Raw genomic sequence first — 22,674 nt, 5'->3', positions numbered from 1 at the left:
TTTACACATTTAGCAACACGTCTGATGTTCCATACTTTACCAGCTTGTGTAACAATACTTTTGCGATTAATCTCAACAATTTTGATGGGTTTACCAAATTTATTTTCTCCTTTGGAAAGATAACCAGGTTTCTGTATCCTTACCCATTCACCAACAGTAAAAGAAGGAACCTTGACTTTCATGCGAAGATCATAATTGCATTTACTTTTGTTTTGCTCAATCTCTACTTTTTGAGCTATCTCATCAACAAAAACTTCTGACTGACAATATTTCATAGCTTTCTTGAACCACCATGGACTTAGGTGTCGATTATGATAGCGGACGGACCTGCATCCGTCCGCCACCCCGAGGTGGAGGGACTTTCCGCAGGGGCAGCGGCGTTTTCTCCATAGGAATTAGGATGTGACCGCCACCCTGGGGTTCACATCCTGTATATTTAACATTGCAGCAGGTGCTGCTTAAAGCAGCACCCGCCGCAAAGTTAAAAAAGCATGCTTTGCATGTGCATGCACGAAGCGGCAGGCACCGCGTGGTGCCTGCCGCTTTGTGCATGCACATGCAGGGGGGTACCATAGGTACCCCCCATGTGCACCCCCATCCCCCAACAGCCTGGGGACCCGCAAGGAGCCACCAGAAGCAGACGTCCACATGCTTTTCAACGGCGGAATATCCGCCGCGGAAAAGCATGTCTCCTCACCCATCATGATATGGCTGGCGGTGTCTTGCAGACACCGCCACCATATTGTAGTACACACCCCGTGGATCAGCGGAGGACGGACCTGCCATCCGCCGCTGATCCCACCACCATCATCATCTGGCAGTGGGTGTTTTCAAGGACCGCAGCGGTGAATCCGCATCCTCCGGGCCGGCGGTGGCTTCCACCGGCCCGGAGAATGCAGATTCACCGCCATCATAATCGACCCCATAGTTTTGAAATAGGATCTCTACCTCTCAACAAACGAAAAGGTGAAAATTCAGTAGTGGCATGAGGTGTTATACGATACAACCAGAGTTTCTCCCTTAACTTCTCCTTTCATTGGATACCAAAATTATGCGCCCACAAATCATCTTGTTTGAGTACTCTATTATATCTTTTCCATTCCCTTGTAGTTCATACAATGCTGTAGTCATGTACCTTATATTGCAAAACTTAAGGAACTCTAACATTTCATTGGACTTAAATTCCACTATCAGAAATAAGAACCTCTGGATAACCTTCTCGGGCAAAGATTTCTTTGAGAAACAGAATTACACTTTCAGTAGTAGGATGAGGTACTATCTTGACTTCCGGCCATTTAGAATGATAATCCACTGCCACCAAAGGAAACCTACAATCTTGTAGTAAAAAATTAAAAGGTCCTGCAACATCCAACCCACTTTCTGCCATGGTTGATCCGGCCAGTTCACTGGAATTAGGGGAGCAGGATCACATTTACACATATTATCATTTCTGATACATTCAGGACATTCTCTAACGACCCTGTCCACAAACCTATCTATTCCAGGCCACCAAAAAACGGACCTAACCAATCTCTCCATGGAAGACATACCCAAATGGCTTTTATGGCTCACAGACAAAATGTGATTTTGAATAGATGAAGGAGGAATGCACTTCCCTTCCCTGAAGATTAAATCTGCTTCTGTGACAAGCTCAACCGAGACTTTCCAATAGGGAAAAATTTGAACCGGAATATCACTCTTTGATGGCCAAGCTGTTCTGATGTAATCAATAACCTTACCTAAAACTTCATCTTCACTCATACTCTTCCTACACATTTCTTCAGAAATAAAACCAAACTTCTCCGTAACTACTTCAGTATTACTAGCAACAATTTCCTCTTCCTCACACTTATCTTCAGTAGTACATGGAACTCTCGAGAGACAATCAGCAGTCACATTACTTTTCCCTGGAACATATTCAATATCAAAACTATATTCTTGCAACCGTGACATCAATCTGGCAATGCAAGCTGTAGCTTTCAGGCCAACTCCAGTAGACAAAATAGCCACTAAAGGTTTATGATCTGTCCTCAACATAAATCTGACACCCCAAATATAATTGTGAAAATGCTCGACTCCCCAAACACATGCTAACAACTCCTTTTCAATTACCGCATAGCGCCTCTCAGTGACACTGAGAATACGGGAAGCAAATGCCATATTCCACTCTTCTTGTCCTGCACATTGAGACAATACACACCCCAAATCGTAAAGGCTTGCATCAACAGTGAGTATGCATAATTTGTTCATACAATATGGTTTAAGTGTTGGTGCAGCTATCATTTCAGCTTTGATGTTGTCAAAGGCTTCTTGTTGTTTACTTCCCCAAACAAATTCTACATTTTTCCTAGACAGTTCCCTGAATGGTTCCATTTTTGTAGCAAAACTTTGGATAAACTTGCTGTAATACTTGCAAAGTCCTGAAAAAGAAAGCAGTTTATCCTTACAATCTGGAGCAGGTGCTTTTAAAATTGCATCAACAAGCGATTTTTTTGGAAAAACACCATCCTTGGACACAATGTGTCCCAAATATTCCACAGAGTCCTGGTATAACTTGCATTTCTTACTTTTGAGAGTAAGCCCACATTTATTCAAAACATTGCACACATTTTTTAGATGTTCTGCGTAAATTTCTTTGTTACCAGAGAAAATCAGAATATCGTCCTGAAAACACTTGACATAATGCTGCATGTCCCTAAAAATGTGGCACATGGACCTCTGAAAGACTGATGCCGCCGATGCTAGTCCAAACGGCATCCTCTTACATTGATAAAGACCTTGAGGTGCAATAAAAGCTGTCAATTGTCTCGATTCTTCTGCCAATTCCACCTGGTGATATGCTGATCTAAGATCAAGCATAGAGAACAGAGTACCACCTCCCAACATACTCACAACTTGATTTATATTTGGCAGTGAATGACAATCGAATAGTATATTTGCATTTAGAGCCCTCAGGTCAATACACAGTCTCAAAGATTTATCGGGTTTTCGTGCAAGAACATCTGGAGAAACCCATTCTGAGGATTCTATTTCCTCAATAACCCCACTACTTAACATTTCCTTCAATGCATCACCCGACTCTTCTCTGACATTGATGGGAACATTCCTTAGTTTTTCTTTGATAGGTGATGCACTTTGTTTAAGTTTGATAACATGAGTGAACCCTTTAAGTTTACCTAGTTTTTCATAAAAAACATTCGGGAATTCATTTCCTAAGTCTGTCTTTCCCACATCTTCTTCAATAACCATTACTGGTTCCCTGTTGTTAAGATTTAAGATATTCCCCAGCTTCCATTGGTCTCTCCATCCTAATACATTAACTCCTTTCTTGGCAACATATAATTTAATCAAAGCAGACCTTCCTTTAAATTGAATTAAAGAAGCAATGTACCCAATAAAATCAATCGCAGAGCCATCAAACCCTTGAGCAACAATATCAGAAGAACACAATTCCAGAATAGATTTCTTCCTACCAAATTTTTCATAGAAATAGCTCTCCGTTATAATGGTCCAAGGAGAACCAGAATACGCCATGAGCTCAATATCTTCATCCAAAAATCTGACCATGCACTTGGGAGAACTTAATGTTTCCCCCTCAATTGCATTTATATTCACTAATGAATCCACAGTTCCTCTTTATTCATGTAAATCATCACAAGATGAATGCTCACACTTGGCGCATGTACCCTCGTTGGCTTGATCATACTTCACACAAGACATCGTTGTTCTTATTATTGTAACTCCTATTTTTATCAAAATTTTTCCTCTTGTCCTCCCTACAAGCTTTAGAGAAATGTCCTATTATGTCAAATTTGTTACATCCCACGCTCGTCACCAGAATTTGTTGAAATCCAATTGTAAATAATGATGAAATCCAAAATTCAAAGTAGGACTTTAATAGGAGGAAGCACAGTACATCCAGCAGGGCCGGCCTTAGGCATGTGCAAGCTATGCACCTGCACAGGGCCACCAAACCCAAAGGCCACCACACCAATATATATCCTTAATATATTTATCCTCTGAGGTTGGATACATTTTGTGTGGCGGCCCCTGGCAGGGATTTGGCAGCCTCCGGCACAGTTCCACTTCTAAACACTCTGACACCCCCCCCCCTCTTTACTGGCCTCCGCACTCTACCCCACCCGGACCCCCTCTTCCAGGGCCCCCTACCTACACTCCCTGCCGGGGGCCACCCTGACCCTAGAGCCGCCCCTGCATCCAGCTCCAGTTCACCAAGCAGAATCCTCTCAGTACAGTTCAAGAAAAACATTCCAAACAGAATTTCTAACTGAGTGGCAAATGCCACAATTAAAAATATACAGACTGCTAAAGGGGCAAAGGAATATGAAATAAAAGGGAAATGGTAAAAAGGGAATGAAAAGAAATGACAATGTAAAACCCATGCAACTGCTGAGTTCAAATACTTTGATATTCTCCTCTCTAAATGGACAGCCATGTTGGACAAGGAGTCAACTTAACTAATCAAAACATTCACGTCAATGGACAGATCTTGGAAAGAACACATGCCTCTGATAAGCATGGAGCACTAACAAAACTGGGTTTACTCCGAGGATTAGAATTTCTACAAAAAGCTGTGAAGAAAAGCGAGAGCATTGTTATTTTCAATTTTTATGTTTGTTCATTTTCAAAAGTAGTAATAATTAGAGGGTACAGGCATAAAGGGGGACATGATAAATCTAATGATGTGAAAAGCTACATGAGAATGCTTCAGAAGAAATCAGGTGGGGACAAGTTAGGAGGATTAGATTGTGAGTTCTCAAGGGAACCAACAGAAAACACAAGCACAGGAACATAAAATAGAGATTTTCCATGAGTTCAAAGTAAGTAATTGGATTGCGGTTATAGGAGATGTATAGCAATCTGCGACAAGCCGAATTCAGGGATCCCCACTGATTCATTAGTGGAGTCGGTGGATCCCAGACTCAGGATTTATAATGATTTGAACCGCAAAACAAGACGCAAAATTTACAGAACTTAACATTCATCAAACTAATTCACAAATGGTAAAATATTTAATTTAATTCACAAATATAAAAAAGAAATACCTTTTTTTAATTTAATAGAAGCTTTTCTAAATTAAATTGAGTCCACTCATCGTCATCATGCTATATTCTGGATGATGGGTTTAGAAAAAGGGGACCCCTATATTTATAAATAGAATCGCTATACATAGGGAGCGAACACAGTAAGGAAGAGTATGTAGCTCAGACAGTCATATTATTGACAAGAAATAGTAACAGGTCAAGGTCAAAATAAGTATGTCATCCCATATACAGCACAAATCAACTCAAACTCAAACTAGATAGCCAAATATTCAACAAAGCTTAATATTAAAAAAAGATTACATTCTTTTATTTGTTAATTATACTTGTTTCCACTTTTTTCTTTTGATTATGCCATTCAGATATTCGATAGTATATACATTAAGCAACAATTCATGAAGAGCAGTACAACAAAAACTTGATGGAGGTAAGGCGTTAACGCCTTCATCAGGTCACCGTCATATTGCACTGAAAGGAAAATCAAAACAGGATAAACCTCATGAATACAAAACAATAGTCATCATGGGAAGCATATAATCATGAGTGTTTACAGACCTGGAACAGATTACTATAAGACCACTTAAAGAAAACACAATTGTGTATAATACATTTTAGTGACTCCAGTACAACACCTAAGTGTGTATATATATGCACTTCTCTTGCCTCCTTCTGCACCTCTGGTGCTTCTTTTCTGCACCTCTTTTGGTACTTTCTGCACTTTTATTGCCTCTTTCTGTACCTCTCTTGCCGCTTTCTGCAACACTGTTGGTTCTTTCTGCACTGCTCTTTCTTCTTTTTGCACCTCTGTTGCAAATTTCTGCATCCCTCTTGCCTCTTTTGGAACTCCTCTTTCCTCTTTCTGCACCTCTTTGCCTCTGTCTGCACACCTGTTCTCTCTTTCTGCACCCCTTTTGCCTGTTTCTGAAAATCTCTTGCCTCTTTCTGCAGTTCTCTTGCTTCTTTCTGCACCCTTCTTCTCATTTTCTGCACATCTCTTGCCTCTTTCTGCACCTCTCTTGCCTCATTCTGCACATCTATTGGTTTTTTCTGCACTGCTCTTGCCTCTTTCTGCACCCCTAGTGCCTCTTCAAACCACTCTTTAGCTTCTTTCTGCACTTCTCTCTCTTCTTTATGCACCCCTCTTGCATCTTCCTGTACCTCTGTTCCTCCTTTCTGGACTTTTATTGCCTCTTCTGCACCTCTCTTTTTTCTTTCTACACCCCGCTGTCTCTTTCTGGAACACTGTTGTCTCTTTGTGCACTTGTTGTTCCTCTTTATGCACCTCTCTTGCTTCTTTCTGCATTTCTCTTGCTTCTTTCTGCACCATTCTTCCCTTTTTTTTATCCCTCTTGCCTCTTTCGGCTGTTTTCTTGTCATTTTCTGTACCACTCTTGCCACTTTCTGCACCTCACTTGCATCTGTTGCTTCTTTTAGCAATTTTCTTGTCTCTTTCTGCACTTCTTTTGCTTGTTTCTGCACCTCTCTTGCTACTTTCTGCACCTCTGTTGCTTCTTTCTACACCCCACTTGCTTCTTTCCGTACCCCTCTTGCCTCTTTCTGCACCCCTCTTTTTTCTTTCTGCACCTCTCTTGCCTCTTTCTGTACCTCTGTTGGTTTTTTCAGCACTTCTCTTGCTCTTTCTGCCTCCCTCGTGCCTATTTCAACACCTCTGTTGCTTCTTTCTGCACTACTCTTCCTTCTTTATGCACCCCTCCTGCCTCTTTGTGCACCTCTTCAACCGGTTTCTGTACTTATCAGGCCTCTTTTTGCACCTCTCTTTTCTCTTTCTGTACCTCTTCCCTCTTTCTGTACTTCTCTTGCTTCTTTCTACACCTCTGTTGCTTCTTTCACCAATGCCCTTCCTTTCTCTACACTTCTCTTTCTTCTTTCTGCACCCCTCCTGCCTCTTTCTGTACCTCTCTTACCTATTTGTGCATCTATCTTGTCTCTTTTTGCACTTCATTTGTTTCTTTCTGTATCTCTCTTGCCTCTTGCCCTGTTGCTTCTATCCACACTTCTCTTGCCTCTTTCTGCACCTCTGAGTTAGAGGTAGTTTGAATCTCCCTCCCCTAATATGTACTAGGACCTGACAGGGTAGGTCTTGCCAATTACAGGGATACCCCAACCCATAGTGTACCCTAGTGTATGTAGGTGTTTTTCCACTGTATTCTAAGTGTCTTTCAGCATAGCACTGGTTCCGTGCCTGGTTAGTCAGAGTCAGTTACCACCAGTACCAGTCAACAAAACATTGCTGACACAGGATGACTTTGCAACAATGATTCAGAAAAGGCGGTGGTGATGAACAGAGTGTCTGAATTAAGCAGACCACTCTTACCCAGTCCAAAGATCAGGGCTTGATCCATCACCGTGTTTTAGCTCACTGCACCATCCCAGCTCAGAACTTGGCTATATGCAAATTAGTCTGACCCTGGCCCAGTGCCTCATGGGAACAGGGCAGACCAAACTACCAAGCCAATTCTTATACTGGGAAGGAAACAAGCTTCCGGGGACCGGTTTCTGGCATTTCAGCCGTCTTCGGCCCGGCTTGCTTGAATCCTGATGGTGCAATGAGCAAGGGACTCACATCTGAGTATACCCTTCCACGCTAATGGTGGACAAAAATGATTCAGAAAAGGGGGTGGTGATGAACAGAGTGTCTGAATTAAGCAGACCACTCTTACCGAGTCCAAAGATCAGGGCTTGATCCATCACCGTTTTTTAGCTCACTGCACCATCCCAGCTCAGAACTTGGCTATATGCAAATTAGTCTGACCCTGGCCCAGTGCATCATGGGAACAGGGCAGACCAAACTACCAAGCCAATTCTTATACTGGGAAGGGAACAAGCTTCCGGGGACCGGTTTCTGGCATTTCAGCCGCCTTCGTCCCGGCTTGCTTGAATCCTGATGGCTTGGTAGTTTGGTCAGCCCTGTTCCCATGATGCGCTGGGCCAGGGACAGACTAATTTGCATGTAGCGAGGTTCTGAGCTGGGATGGTGCAGTGAGCTAAAAAACGGTGATGGATCAAGCCCTGATCTGTTGACTGGGTACGAGTGTTCTGCATAATTCAGATACTCTGTCCATCACCACCCCCTTTTCTGAATCGACTTTGCAGCAAGGCATCTTTCTGCACCCCTGTTTTTTTCTCTCGGCATATCTATTGCATCTTTCTGAACTTTTCTACGTCTTTCTGGACTTCTGTTGCCTCTTTCTGCATTTATCTTGCTTCTTTCTGCACATTTCTTCCTCTTTCTGCGCATGTCCTACCTCTGTAGGCATAGTTAGAAGTTAGCATTTAAAAAACCTTTCAAATTCACTGAACCAAACATAGGTTTCAGACACGTTATAGTTAGAAATTAGCATTTAAAAAACCTTTGAAATTCAGTGAAAAAAACATAGGTTTCAGGGATGTTATAGTTAGAAATTAGCATTTAAAAAACCTTCGAAATTCACAGAAAAAAACACAGGTTTCAGGGATGTTATAGTTAGTTGTACATTTCAATCATACAAAACCAGAGAAATTAGGCCTCTATAGTTAGTCAGGCTAACTATAACTCGCGCCCCCGCAATGCACTGCTGATGCTTCACATTATACATCACTCATGACGTGGTCAGTGACATCACTGATGACATTACTGGTGACATCTCAAATGACATTACTGATGACATCATCCACGTGATAATCTGATGCACCTCCTCTCACTCTCATTTAACCTTTGATACACCCACTCTAAAATACAAACTACCATTTTCGAAACCATAGACACACCAATACCAGTTACTACATGCCCACTCAAAGATTCCTAGGTCTACACACACATCAACTCGTTCACCCATACAGTCACTCATACATGCAGTCACTCATCAATACAGCACTATCATATGCACTCATACACCTATACAGACACTTAAACACCATCCCTCACCCATAGAGATAGTCACACAGGTAGTCAGTCATGGAAAGAATCAATCACACTCCCATTTACTCACCTATACAGTTATACACACATCACGTCACTTATTCATACATATACTAACACATACTTACTCACTTATACAATTAATAACACAAGTTATATACTACAACACACACATATATTGCCTTTCACATATGTAGTTACTCAAACATATACCACTGAGACACCAACACACCCACACACACACTTACTCGCTCATACAGCAATTCATAGATGCACTCTAGAACCCATGCAAGCAGTGAATCACCCACTCACACATCTATGCACAGAGTCACACCACCCCACACACACCCGAAAAGGCACTCAGGCACCCAGACAGGTACTCAGACAACCAATCATGAACCTATATATATATACTCATGTAGCTACTTACCAACCCATGTAGCCATTTATATACCAACTGACAGACATTCACACAGATTAGTCATTCACCCATGCATTCACTAAGACATATTTAATCACTCACTGATACAGTCAGTCACGCACCCACTAAATCATCCATTCAGACACTCATACACCCACTAATTCTTCAATACACCATGGCGGATATATATAACATTCTTAAACTTTTAAAAAAACGATGTCACTGGATGATGTCATCAGTGATGTCACAAGTGATGTCATTTGAGATGCCAAGAGTGATCTCATCAGTAATGTCACTGACCATGTCATGAGTGATGTAATATGTGACGTAGCTCATCTAACTATAAGGGCCGTATAACTTTTAAGTAAACAAGATTTAATCTTCGTAAACTATTCTTCCTGAGGAATCTGTAAATAATTAATGGTTGAAACACTTTGACAACATCTTTTTGAGGTTTTGAGTTGTAAAACAAAAAAAGGGAAAAAGAGACTTGTTATGACTAATAGAATGGGAACTAGATGTAGGTAAATCAGATTTACTGATTCATAAATACCGAATTTTACCAATTCGGTATTCATGAATCAGTAAATCTGATGTAGGTAATTATTCGGTAACAAATACCGAATCGGTGGGATTGGGTATTTACCGATTCGGTAATTACCAAATCGGTATTTGACATTGATTCCTATGGGCCTTGAAGCCCTTAGGAAACAATGGCAAATACCGATTCGGTAATTACCGAATCGGTAAAAATACCGAATTGCCAAGGGGGACAGGGTGCCACTTTGACACCCTGTTGTACCCCGGTTTCTGGCTTGTGTGCCATGTGACACACAGATATGCCCTTAGGCACAGGTGTACATGCACAGATGTGCATGTACACAGGAATTCGTTATTTACCATGCAAAAGTATTACATGATAAATAACGAATTCCTAGGGGCCTGTGGCACTGTTTGCAGTGCCACCTACATATAGATTTATCGAATCGGTAAATTTACCGATTCGGTATTTTACAGAATTGGTAAATTTACAGAATCGGTAAATTTACTGAATCTGTAAAATTCAAGCATCCTACATCTCAATCACCAAATACCGGTCGGTAATGGCCGAAATTGGCCGTTACCGACCGGTATTTGGTGACCTACATCTGGCCCAAAGGCAGCTGTGTACCTGAAAATTTGGATGTTAATTCAGAAATATATTCTGCAGTGTTATACCTTTATAGCAACTGTGCAAGGACATGTAGAAATGTAATTAGGAATAAGGATCCTACTGCCGTGCGAATGGCCAGAAGGGACTATAAAGTCTGCATTACTAATGCAAAGAAGGAATGGGAGGAAGATTATTGGCAGCAGCTTAAGGATGCCGCCAATCTGAAGAGTTCAATACAATTCTGGTCTTTGATAAATATGTATGACAGGAAAGGAGCAGAGCCACTCCCCAATCATATACCTGAGCACCAATGGCATGCTCACTTTTCAAGCTTATATTGTACAGAAGAGGAACAATCCCAACCCCGGAGGGAATCAATGGATGTCTCCTCTATTGAGGAGTTGGCATTATCAGAACCTTTCTTAGCACAGGAAGTCTCTGAGGCAATTCTGACCATAATCCCCTTCAAAGCCGCTGGCCCCGCTGGCCGCTGGCACACAAATAGGCTGTATATATCTGGGTACACAACTACCGGGGCCAGCGGCTACCAGGCGACCTGTACTTACATGATCCTAAACTGTGGTTTAATTACATCGCCCCGTTAATGAATTCAGTCCTCCATGGTTATCCTCTCCCAGATTCATGGACGGGGGCTGAAGTTGTGACAATTCACAAGAAAGGCGACAGGGAGGACCCGGTAAACTACAGGCCGATTAGCCTAATCGATGCCATTCAAAAAATAGTTGGCAGGGTCATTATAAACAGAGTAAACACGTGGCTAGAGGGAGGGAAAATCTTGTCCCACTTCCAGGCGGGATTCAGTAAGAACGTGGGCACAATAGACCAGGTATTCAGGTTCTGGGCAACCTACTGGAAAACTGTAACCATCAAGAGGGGAAACCTATACCTGGCCTTTATTGATTTAAAGAGTGCTTTCGACCTTGTGCCCCGCGATAAACTCGGGAGGGTGCTGCTGGATATGGGGTTCCCGCGGTACCTACTAGAGTTTATAGTCAAACTCCATCAAGACAACTACGCCAAGATTTAATGGGGCAGGCAGGGTCAGCTAACAGGGAAGGTGTCTGTGAATAGAGGAGTACGCCAGGGCTGTGTGATGGCCCCGACACTGTTCTCCCTCTTTGTTAATGGGGTGGTGGACCATTTGAGGGAGGACAGTACCGATGCACCGGTCCTGGCGGGAGAAAAAACACCTACACTCCTCTTCGCAGACGACACGCTTTTGCTGTCCAAAACTCCCTCCGGATTCCAGAAACTGTTGAACAGTTTTAGTTCGTTCTGCAAGGAACGCAGGCTCACCATCAACACATCTAAAACTAAGCTAATGGTCCTGCCCCCCTCAAAAAAGTCAAAGAAAAATAATATTACCCTTGATCGGACACCCCTGGAAGTGGTGGAGAATTTTGATTATTTGGGAATTAGATTAAATAACAAAATGAAATGGGATTCCCACATCTCCAAGATGCTGATAAATCTGAAGAGAGTGTCTGGCGCTATTTTAAGGAGTCAACGTATGTCTGCAAGTAGGCCTATAGCCCCTGCGCTTGCAGTTTACGAAGGAAAGGCGCTGGCCTCCGCAGTTTATGGGTCAGAACTATGGGGTAGTGAAAATGTAATAGACTTGACTAGAGCTGAAAATAAGTTTATAAGGGACTTAGGGCCAGATGTAGGAGCCCTAATACCGGTCAGAAACGGCTGATTTTGGCCGTTTCCGACCGGTATTAGGGTTTTCAGATGTAGGGCATGCATTTACAGAATCGGTATTTTACCGATTCTGTATTTACCGATTCGGTAAAATTACAGAATCGGTAAATACAGACTCTGTAAAATACTGATTCTGTAAATGCAGATGTAGCTGGCACATGTCAGAGTGCCACAGGGCTTTAAGAATCGGTATTTTACCACACAATCCACTTGGGTGGTAAAATATCGATTCCAGGTGTGCATGCACATCTGTGTATGGACACCTGTGCCATGTGACACACAGACATGCCCATAGAGAATGTCTGTGTGCCACATGGCACACACGCCTGCAATTGGGGTGCCAGAGGGTGTCAAAGTGACAGCCCCTGCACCCTTGCAAGAATAGGTAATTACCGAATCGGTAAATACCGATTCGGTATTCCACATTGATTCCTATGGGCTTCAAGGCCCATAGGAATTAATGGGGGATACCGATTCGGTATTTACAGAATCCGTAAATACCGAATCTTAAAGATTTGGTATTTACCAAATCAGAATTACCTACATTTTACCCCCTCTAATTTACCACTTCTTAAATACCGAATCGGTATGATTCGGTATTTTAGAAGTGGTAAATTAGATTTACCTATATCGGTAGGTCTCTCTCCCCACTTCAACCCCATTGAAGCCACTCTTTCATGATATGGGCAAACGCACGATATCAGATATAGTTCGTCTCCGCCCATTGCTATTCTGGGTGCGTCTACGGAGGATTAGCAAATTATGCATTGGTGATGGAGGAACTTATCACACTAAATGGTGTGACTAAGATCCAGTGGCTAACTAAACTCAGACAGCTGGTCACAAAGTTGGGACTGGCTGAATTCTGGACCACACAATCCCCTCCGCCAAAACAAGTAATCAAGAAAATTTACTGGGAATGGATCGAAAATGAGGAACTCAGGAGCACAAAGTGGGGAGCTTTATCTGCCCGATTTCTAGAGCACAAGCCCACTAGGAGATTTGAACTTCTTTTAGACTTTATTCAAAAACCTAAAGATAGAGTTATCTTTTTAAAAATTAGGTATGGTACACTTCCACTCAATAAATTCGTGGAGAGCGGGAAAAGAAGGCGGGCTGTGGAGGGCACCTGTCCAAGCTGCCCATGCAAAATTGAATCCTTGCCGCATTTTTTGTTTGGATGCAAAGCATACAAGAAAGCGAGAGTAAAATGGTTGAAACCAGTATGCATGATGTTAGGGGTCAGAGATTTTAGGGTTGCTCTTTGCATTTTCTTAACTGATACAACTTCTCTAGCAGTTGTATGTGGAGTTGCTAAATACCTTTCAAGTGCTTGGTTTACCCGCTCTAAGTTGTTAAATTTTAATAACGCATAAAGACCGTAGGAGTAGAATCTTTGCATGTGTATTACTGTCTACTGAATGAGAGATTGTAAAATACTTCTTCTTAACTTGTATATATATATTTTTTATTGTCTTTTAACTGTATTTTATCTTATGAAATAGCTATTAATTGTGCCTCCTAAACTTTCTAGTCTTTATCTTCTTACCAAATGTATGTACTTTTATGATACTTGTATCGAATATAGTATAAGTAAGTAAGAAATGTAATATTATTTTGAAAATATTATTTTTATTCCTGTGTCTTATGAAATTACAATAAATGTTTTTGATAATACAATCACATGCTCTGCTAAGAATGCTCTTTAGGAAATTTACTCAGTCAGAATTCTTGTAAAGTGAAACATTGATTAACCAATGAATTCTGACAGAATGCAGTGTTCTCAATAATGACAAAATCATAGTTGTGTCAGTAAAAACATAGCTAGGGACATCTATTTGCAATTGTTCAGTAGAATGGAGTTATCAGAGGTCGGTGGTCAAAGTAATTTTATCTGGCATCATAAATAATAATTTTTATGATCAGGGAGACAGAGATGTAATCAAAAGAAGAGGAACATAATCTGTGTTAACAGGGATGAAAGTGACAGACACTGATTTACATCAACGGAATCAGTGCAGTGAAATGAAGCAATGTAATTTGTAGACGAAGACGAGCTGGTCAACAGAGGAAGAAAAACAAACAATGGAACTGCTGGACATCCATGGTTAGGAAGTTTAATTGCATCTTGAACTGTTTTTTAGATGGAACAAGCTGTGTTTACTCTTCAAGTGCTCTCCATAGTCTCAGGATTGATGGGAAACATGTTCATCCTGAGTGTCAATTTCAATGGAAGTCTCAAAAGCAGCAGTGACCTCAGCTCCTGCAATCTCATCTTTTCCAGCCTTGCAGTCTCTAATCTTGTTTACCTGGGATTTTTCTTTGCCACCATTAATAATGTCATTTTCTCTATTGAAAAGTCATTCCAACGGGTATAAGTCCAGAAAATGTTCCTTTTCACTAAGTTAGTCTTCCGTTGCTGCAGCTTTTGTTTCACCACCTTGTTTTGTGTGTATTGCAGGGTGAAGATCATAAGTTTCACACACACCCTTCTCATTCAAGTGGGAACAAGATCCTTGCAGAACGTGATGTAGGTATTCCGGGCATCTGTTCTTGTTTCCTTGGCAACATGTCTTCCATTAGCCTTGAATTTGGAGGTTCCCGCAGCCACCAATAGGGCATCCAATACTTCAATTCTTGTAACATATGATGTAATTTTTTGATGGCTACTTTAGAGAAGACATTTGACAAGCATCAAAGTTCATTTTTCATCTTCTCACCTGTATCAATACTCTTCACCCTCTACAGACACATGAAGAGGATGGGAGAGAATATTGAGGACCTCAGGAACCCTTCCCTATATGTCCGCTCAAATGCTATGAAAACAGGGACCTCTCTCATCATCAACTATACATCACTGTTTTTCAAAATCTTCCCGGTTAACAGCCCATGACACCAGATGTGTGTCCTCATGGTCACTTATGCCCCAGCCCTGTGTTCATTTATCTTAGCTCGAGACCCTCTAAACTGAAGAACATACTGCTCTTGATCTTTGCGGTAGCTGCCTTTTCTCTCAGACAAGGTGCCTGACATAATGGCTATGGTGTTTCCAGCTCTTTTTCATAAGGTGTAGCATCATCACAGTGCTTGCTCTCTTCACACATTGTATTAATCCTACTTTAAGGGTTTCATCTTATGACCTTGCTCCTATCCCTTTGTCAATTATGAAAGAGTTTTCTAGTTTTCTTTAGGTCAAATTCTTACCAAATAAACATAAGAAGTTTGCAGATGAGTCCAATCTTCCTCATGTTTCTTTATCACCAACTTATCCTTTCTTATCCATTCATTTTTATTGTAGAACTGTTTTAAGTGGAACAGAGGTGTCCTACTTTGTCCAGGCAGAAAGATCCAGACCAGACTTTCAGGATAATCACTTGATTTATTGTACGAAGATTTATCTTATGTTGATACCTTGAAAATCTCCAGTGGAGCAGTTTGTCCTGGACCTAAGTACGACACAAGTGTAAGCTTAAAATTGATTGAAAACCATTGCATTCTGTATTCAGTTCATATTTAACAGTTATAGATCAACCTCTCTACACAGACCCTCCAATCTGCTTCAAGACATCATTGGATGTCATCTTCAGTAAGGCATTATGGGTAAAGTACATCAGTATGCATGGAGGGTTATGCCCAGGCATAGCTGTCAACACTGCCAAATGTGTAATTGGACTTTGGGACAAATGCAGGTATCTTTAGTAGTGTGAAAGGTAGGACTGCAGGCAGAGAGCAGGAAATCTATTTTGGAGACTGTTTCGATGATGGTATGCGATATTCATATACGTGTGCATAGTTTTGTTAAGTATGTTTTTGCATAAGCAAAACTGTATCTTGGCTGGAGTTAGCAGTCTTTGTTCCATGGATCCTGAGAACAAGTGAGGTGGCTACATGAACAGTTAAGTCCATGGTTTATGGGTTTGGAATGTAAGGTTTTATGGATGTTCAGACGAAGACCAGAGAGTTGCACTTAGTGTAAATTGAAAGGTGTCAAGTTGATTGATATTTGCGATCTCCAGCAAGTTGAGGAGAGTTTAATTATTGCTCATGGTAGCAGCATGTATGGGGAGTTTGAGATCGCTGATGAAGTTGGCTTCTACAATGCAAAATCAGGATGGAGAAACATGTGTTGAAGGTAGAGCTGTGGTTCCACTTTCTCTCCTCATTCTTAAATGATCCCAATCCCAGAGAGGTCTCCTAGTACTCTCTGTTATGAGTCTACACTTTTGGATCATTGGTAATTCCAAGCGTTGTATTGATGTCTTCTTTTCACCTGTTATCCTACAGTAATATTGTGTTGTATCATTAGGTAGTGCTCTTCTCCCTAAAACCCTGCTGTGATTCACCATGAACAGATGAGTGCCTTAATACCCTTGGCTGTGCCTGTTGGTGAAGGAGCGATATGAGCTATGTTGTCTATTTTCTCACTCTCTGCTAAATCCCTTTCTGCTGGGAGAATGGGTCTGCAGGATTTAGATCATTACCCATGCATACTTTCTCTCTTTGGTTGCAGGATTGGTGGACTGACATCAGTAATAAAGCCACTCTCCCACCATTGATCCAAGAATTGCGACGTCACGCTGACGGCAGGCCACTGATAGTGGGAAGCATCAGGAGACGATGTCATGGAGCTGAATAGCAGCTGATGAGGGAGCATTCACTGCTACAGTGGAATAATGATGACCAGAGTGCCTCCTCTCTTTTTCTCAATAGATATCCTGGATGGCATAGTGTTGGGTACATAAATGTTAATGAGAAATATGACACGAAGGTAGTCTATGGTTTTAGTGCCATCTGTGTCAGCAGTATGGTGAATTGATTATATATTTTTTATTTTACCTTTAGTGAGCTTGGTCCAAGAGCATTAGAGTGTTATATAGACAAACCAGACTTTTCAGATTTTTTTATTTTAGTCACACAATGTTTAGATGATTTAACTAGAATCTTAGAATATAGAGCAGACAGCAGGATTTGAACTTTGTTCACCAGTTCCAGGTTTGATGATGCAAGCCATAAGGCCACATCTCCACTCATCTATTTGAAGGAATCATTTTGCATGTCAAGAGACATCTTGGTTTGTGTTGGGTTAAAATCTACAGTGATTGTGGATGCTGGTGATCATATAGATTGTGGATCGAGGTTTGGGCAGGATGCACAGATTTTTTGTTTGTGGGTTCTAGATGTTGATCAATACATAGTGTAGAATCTTGGGAATCAGGTCCACGACTCCAACCTGGTCTTACTCATTTTGGGAAAAGCCCTTCTTGTCTTCGTCTGTGTTTTTGATGTCCCCCTGGAGAAGGTGCCCTGGAAAACTGCAGAGAGGGGCGGGACCTATAACAAGCATTTACCCCGCATGCCTTTACAATGCGGCACCACCTCATTACCACATGTTATTTTACCACAGAAGTCATTACAAGGAGTTGCTTTAGGGGGTGCTGGGCTTTGGTTTAGTATAAATAACATTTCAAATTCTAGTCTATGCCACATTAGGGAAGGTGTTAGATTTAAACATCTAACACCAGTCCTCAATGTGCCCCCTACAGTAAGTTGTTGTAAAGGCTTGTGTGGTAAAGTAACTTGTAGTAACATTGCAGTCGGGGTAGTGACTTCGTTGTAAACATTGGTCATTGTTCTGACTGCTGGGTAAATGTTTCCATAGTAAGAGTCCAATAGGAAATATGTCTGGCTCCTGATTGGCTAGGTGGGTCTATTGTAGGTGAGCTCATGTGATCCCATAGTTTACCAGTCATTCTGAGCTGGTCTATAATGAGGAGAGAACATTGCTTGCTGAGCCTACAGAAATGACGAAAAGAGTATGAGACATATATTTAGCTGACCAAAGGCAAGAGGTGAGGTCAGATGGCTGGAAACCATACTTATAAAATACTTTAAAGAGGGTCAAAGGGAATATATTTACCGACCTGACATCTTACTTCCCTCCTATTGTCCCCACAAGGCACCCCCCCAGGACGTCCGATCATTTCAGGGATCGGCTCCCTGTTAGAACCGCTGTCCACATTTGTGGGTTTTTTTCTGAGGCCACTCGTTAAAGAGATGCCTATATATTTGCAAGACATGGCTGATGTACTCAGACTGTTACCAGAGGTGGAATTCAACGTCGCAACTGACCTTTTGGCCAGTTTCGACGTTGAGTCCTTGTACACCTGCATTCCGCAGGAGGAGACCCTGGACGTTATTAGATCACTTTTAGCCGTACGTGACCTAAAGAGCATTACTCAAGTCAATTGTATCATGGAGTGTGCCAGACTGGCAATGATGGAGAACTATTTCAAATTTGAAGACCAAATCTACCTTCAAACCTCAGGGACATCTATGGGGAGTATTTTTGCCCCCAGCCTCACCAACCTATATGTTCATCTGTTTGAACAGCACTATGTACTCAACCACAGCAACCCCTATTTCCATCAGGTGGTGCTGTGGAAGAGATACATAGATGACATCTTTTTGGTTTGGCAAGGCACATCATCAGAGGTTAGACTATTTCATGAATGGCTTAACGAACAAAATCAGTTCCTGAAATTCAATGTTGAGTTCAGCAAGGAACAATTGCCATTCCTGGATATTCTTATTTTCCCAAGAGAAGGAAGACTTGAATAAGATCTCTATAAAAAACCAATGTCTAGGAACTCGCTGCTGGTTTTCAACAGCCACCACCCCCGGCTTTTACGCGAGAATCTCCCAGTGGGACAATTCCTACGGGTTCGTAGAAATTGCTCATCTAAACCACTCTTTGAAAAGCATGCCAGAGTACTTTCTAAGCAACTACAAGAGCGGCAGTATCCACAACATCTAGTGAAAAAGGCCTGGAAACAGGCTTCAAATAATAATCGTGAGGCCCTTCTGGAGAAAAAGCCTGAAAAGGCACCTCTAGATAGGCTGACTTTTGTCAGCACTTTCAGTGTACTTTCTAACAAGATCCAGAAGACTGTACACAGGCATTGGAACATCTTGAATGTAGCTCAAACTAACATTTTGCCACCTCTGTTTTCTTTTAAAAGAGCCCAGAGTCTACGCGACAGCTTGGTCCATACTAGACCTAGGGCACAAGTGACAGAATCATCAAACACACTCTGGAATCTTCCCCCAGTTCGTGGACATTTTCCATGCGGATCCTGCAGTGCATGCCGTCAGACTTACAAAGCTGATAAGGTGGATCTTGGCTTGGGAAAATCATGGTTGCTTAAAAAACACACTAATTGCAACACGGAAGGTGTCATATATATGATAACTTGTCCTTATCTATTAAGGTACATTGGCCATACTACTCGCAAAATGAAGGTTCGAATCAGGGAACATAAGAGCACCATTCGGTGTCTTAAACAGTCTGCTTGTCTAACCAACCATTTTCTGTCTATGAAACATCGAGCAGAAGATTTAAAGTGGGTGATTTTAGAACATCCATATATTCCATCGCACATTAGTGATATATCAAGGTTTCTATTCATCAAGGAACAGAAATGGATTTTTGGGCTCCAAAGCGACAGCAGAGGACTGAATGATGACAATCTGTGGGTTTCACTGTAGTAGGTAACACACCCACATTATCCCCGTTTGTTTCAGAATCAGTATTAATATTGCAAGAGGGAATCCACAGACAAAGAGGCCGAGTGAAACCTCGAGATATTAGAGATGGTTTAAACTTAACTCATTTGCTTTTTCTACAGTTAGATCTTTATGTAAGTTCATCTGATACCTCTCTAAACATAATGTATTTCTTGCTTAATTAATCTATCTGGCTTAACCAACAAAGTGCATTGACATCCGTGCACTCACGGTCTAGGCTGCTAAGATCGATTCCTCTGTACTGTTGTTGCAAGTGTGGATTGCCTTTGGGTCAAGGGCTGCATTCCCATGAATGTTCAGATAAGAGAGCAGTGTCTCTACTTTTGGGCATGTGCAGCAACTGTTTGTGGAAATGGAGAAGTATCTCCCCTATATAAAAATGTTTGAAGATAAACCCCCAACACTAATAACACATTAAATGTATGCTTTGGGTGTGTAATTAGGTAGATGTGCTGACCATCAGCCGAAATGCGTCTTTGCCAGAAAAAGAACATGCAATAATGGTCAGTCAAGTACAGCGCTACACATGGCCTTTATATATTTTGAAGATTTCGATTCAGTTAAGGGACAGTCACGTACAGCGCTATACATGGCCTTTATATATTTTTAAAGATTTAGATTCAGTTACGGAGATACAGCACACTTCGTGTACAGTTGCAAGGATTCCCGGGCGGCATGCATCAGAGCATGTGCGAGGGAATAACGCTCCCTCTTTGGAGCATGCGCACGCCAAGCAGCGCTCTTCGCGCATGCTCGCTGGACTAGTGATGTATTAGTTCGGCAAAGCACAGGCACAAAAAGGCATGGCGCCTATAAATGCGATCGTAATTGGCTTCCGAATGCGGGCAATCAACCAATAAGTTCCGCTATAAAAATTCAAAGGGTTGTCCAGTCGGTACCTCCACTTCCTCTCGGATGCCAGAGAGAGGTACCGATGGACAGGTACGGTTCTTCCCCCCTTTTGGAGCTAATGATGCTTGGTTTAAGAGAAATAGGTTTGAATAAATCTGTTTTAACCTGCGGATGCTTGAGTCTTAACCTTCTGCCATTTCTCTTTGCTCCATATACCTAGTAAAAGATCAGATGTGTGGGGAGCAAAGTATCTGTTTATTTTAATAAATAATGCCATAAATTAGTCTGGCATTTTCCATAGATGTGAGTTCATTTCATCTTTTGTCTGACACTTGGGTAGGTTAAGCCTAGGGATGACAAGACAGCGTCCACTACAAATTGTTAGGGTTTAGATGCAAAGCAATTTACCTGGGCATATGAGATAGTTTTTCTGATTATGTCCTTAATTTTTCTTACATACTAGAGCGGGGCCTCATATTCCCAAGCGGTTACCGGGTGAGGTGAGGTTGTCTCCCACAAAAAGCTGGCTGAGTACTACTGAGAGGTATTTCCTCTCTGTATAAGGGCTATTATGCTCATGATTAAGCTGAGTATATAATACTCATGCAGGTGTGTTGTCTGTACAGTTTCTTTGTAACTGTGTGGATATATACATGTAAATATGTGTGTTTTCTATGTATTTTTCCAAATAGGAAAAGTCAATTTACTTCTTCCAGTGTTCATTGGGGCTCCAAGTTCCTGGTCGATATAAGTATTCTAAAGTATATCATTTATTATTTCCTTCACACATTACTATCACCTCACTTATTGTTGCAGTAGCATTCCATCACTAGGGTCCTGAAGAAAGCCGGACAGAGTTTCCATCTAGGCTGAAACATGTTGACCGTCCTGCACAGCGCCATAGTGTAGGTATAGATTCAGACTACCAGGCGTGGTTTTAATTTTGACACTTGGACAATCCTCATTAAACATATTTTTTGTCTAAGTAGACAATTTTAAGTATCACTTTCACTATAGCACTGCACTTCATTAGTATCACCTTTTTGAGCAACATTCTGGCTAGAGTCTCTTTTGACATCCATATCCGCACCGTCACTTGATGGTTTGGGCGGTGTTCGGATTGTTCACCAACTCCCACATGGTGAGATTCCGCCAGAAGGGTGGGATGATGGGAATTTCTCAGCCAGATGTAACTCATTTTTCTTTTGTATAATCCCTGTTGGTTCTTAGTTACTAGTACAGTAGCACACACAGTGGACCGAGGAATCTCTGTTTTGTATTTTGATATGACAAATAAAACCATACTTGTCATTAAAGGGCACTCTTTACTTTGACTGCAACGCCATGGATTTGTTGAAAAGATGCCTACATTATTAAGATGCTTCATTCAACCAGATTTATAAGAAACATATACAGCAGTGTGACATGGTGACTACATATTGGATAATGATGCATTGGTTGATAGATGGTTGAATGCGTGTGTTAAGTGCACACTGAGAAATATTTCCCAATTTAACTATGCATAAATTACAATGTAGATTACTATATAAGTGCACGCATTATAAAACCCACACTTACCCAGTGTGAAACAGTGACTTCACTTAATTTATGCTTCAAACACACTACTAAGGTAGTTGAATTCATTAAGACAGCGTGACATTTGTATACATCAAAAGTGTCAAAGTACACCATATCAACTTCGCAGCGTTATTAGCCACACAGTGCTCTGCAGGATATCATCCTCCTTTGGCGTAAACTATCTATTCCGATTAATAGGCCAAGAGGGATTCCAGATATCAAGATTAAATCAGTGCCCGTTAGGAATTAATAAATAAATATGTAAAAAAACACCTCCAGAACTAATAATAAGGAAACCTTGAAGGGATCACACTTACTCGTGCGAGAAAAGAGAGATGCCTCTTAGGCTCGTGGCAGGGGGAATTCTTCACGCCAGGAGCAT

The 22,674-nt window shown here is 41.4% G+C and overlaps 1 long non-coding RNA gene across 1 annotated transcript; it reads right to left on the bottom strand.

Moving 5' to 3' along the window:
* Window positions 1–5,345: 5,345 nt before the first annotated feature.
* On the bottom strand, window positions 5,346–22,674 carry LOC147700654 (uncharacterized). The gene is made up of 2 exons (XR_015297141.1): window positions 22,610–22,674; window positions 5,346–5,531 (listed from the first exon to the last, which is right to left on the bottom strand). It is a non-coding gene; the product is annotated as an uncharacterized LOC147700654 (long non-coding RNA).

This window comes from Lissotriton vulgaris, chromosome 7 (genome assembly GCF_964263255.1).
Source record: "Lissotriton vulgaris chromosome 7, aLisVul1.2, whole genome shotgun sequence".
NCBI lineage: Eukaryota > Metazoa > Chordata > Amphibia > Caudata > Salamandridae > Lissotriton > Lissotriton vulgaris.
This window is presented reverse-complemented; position numbering and strand designations above follow the sequence as displayed.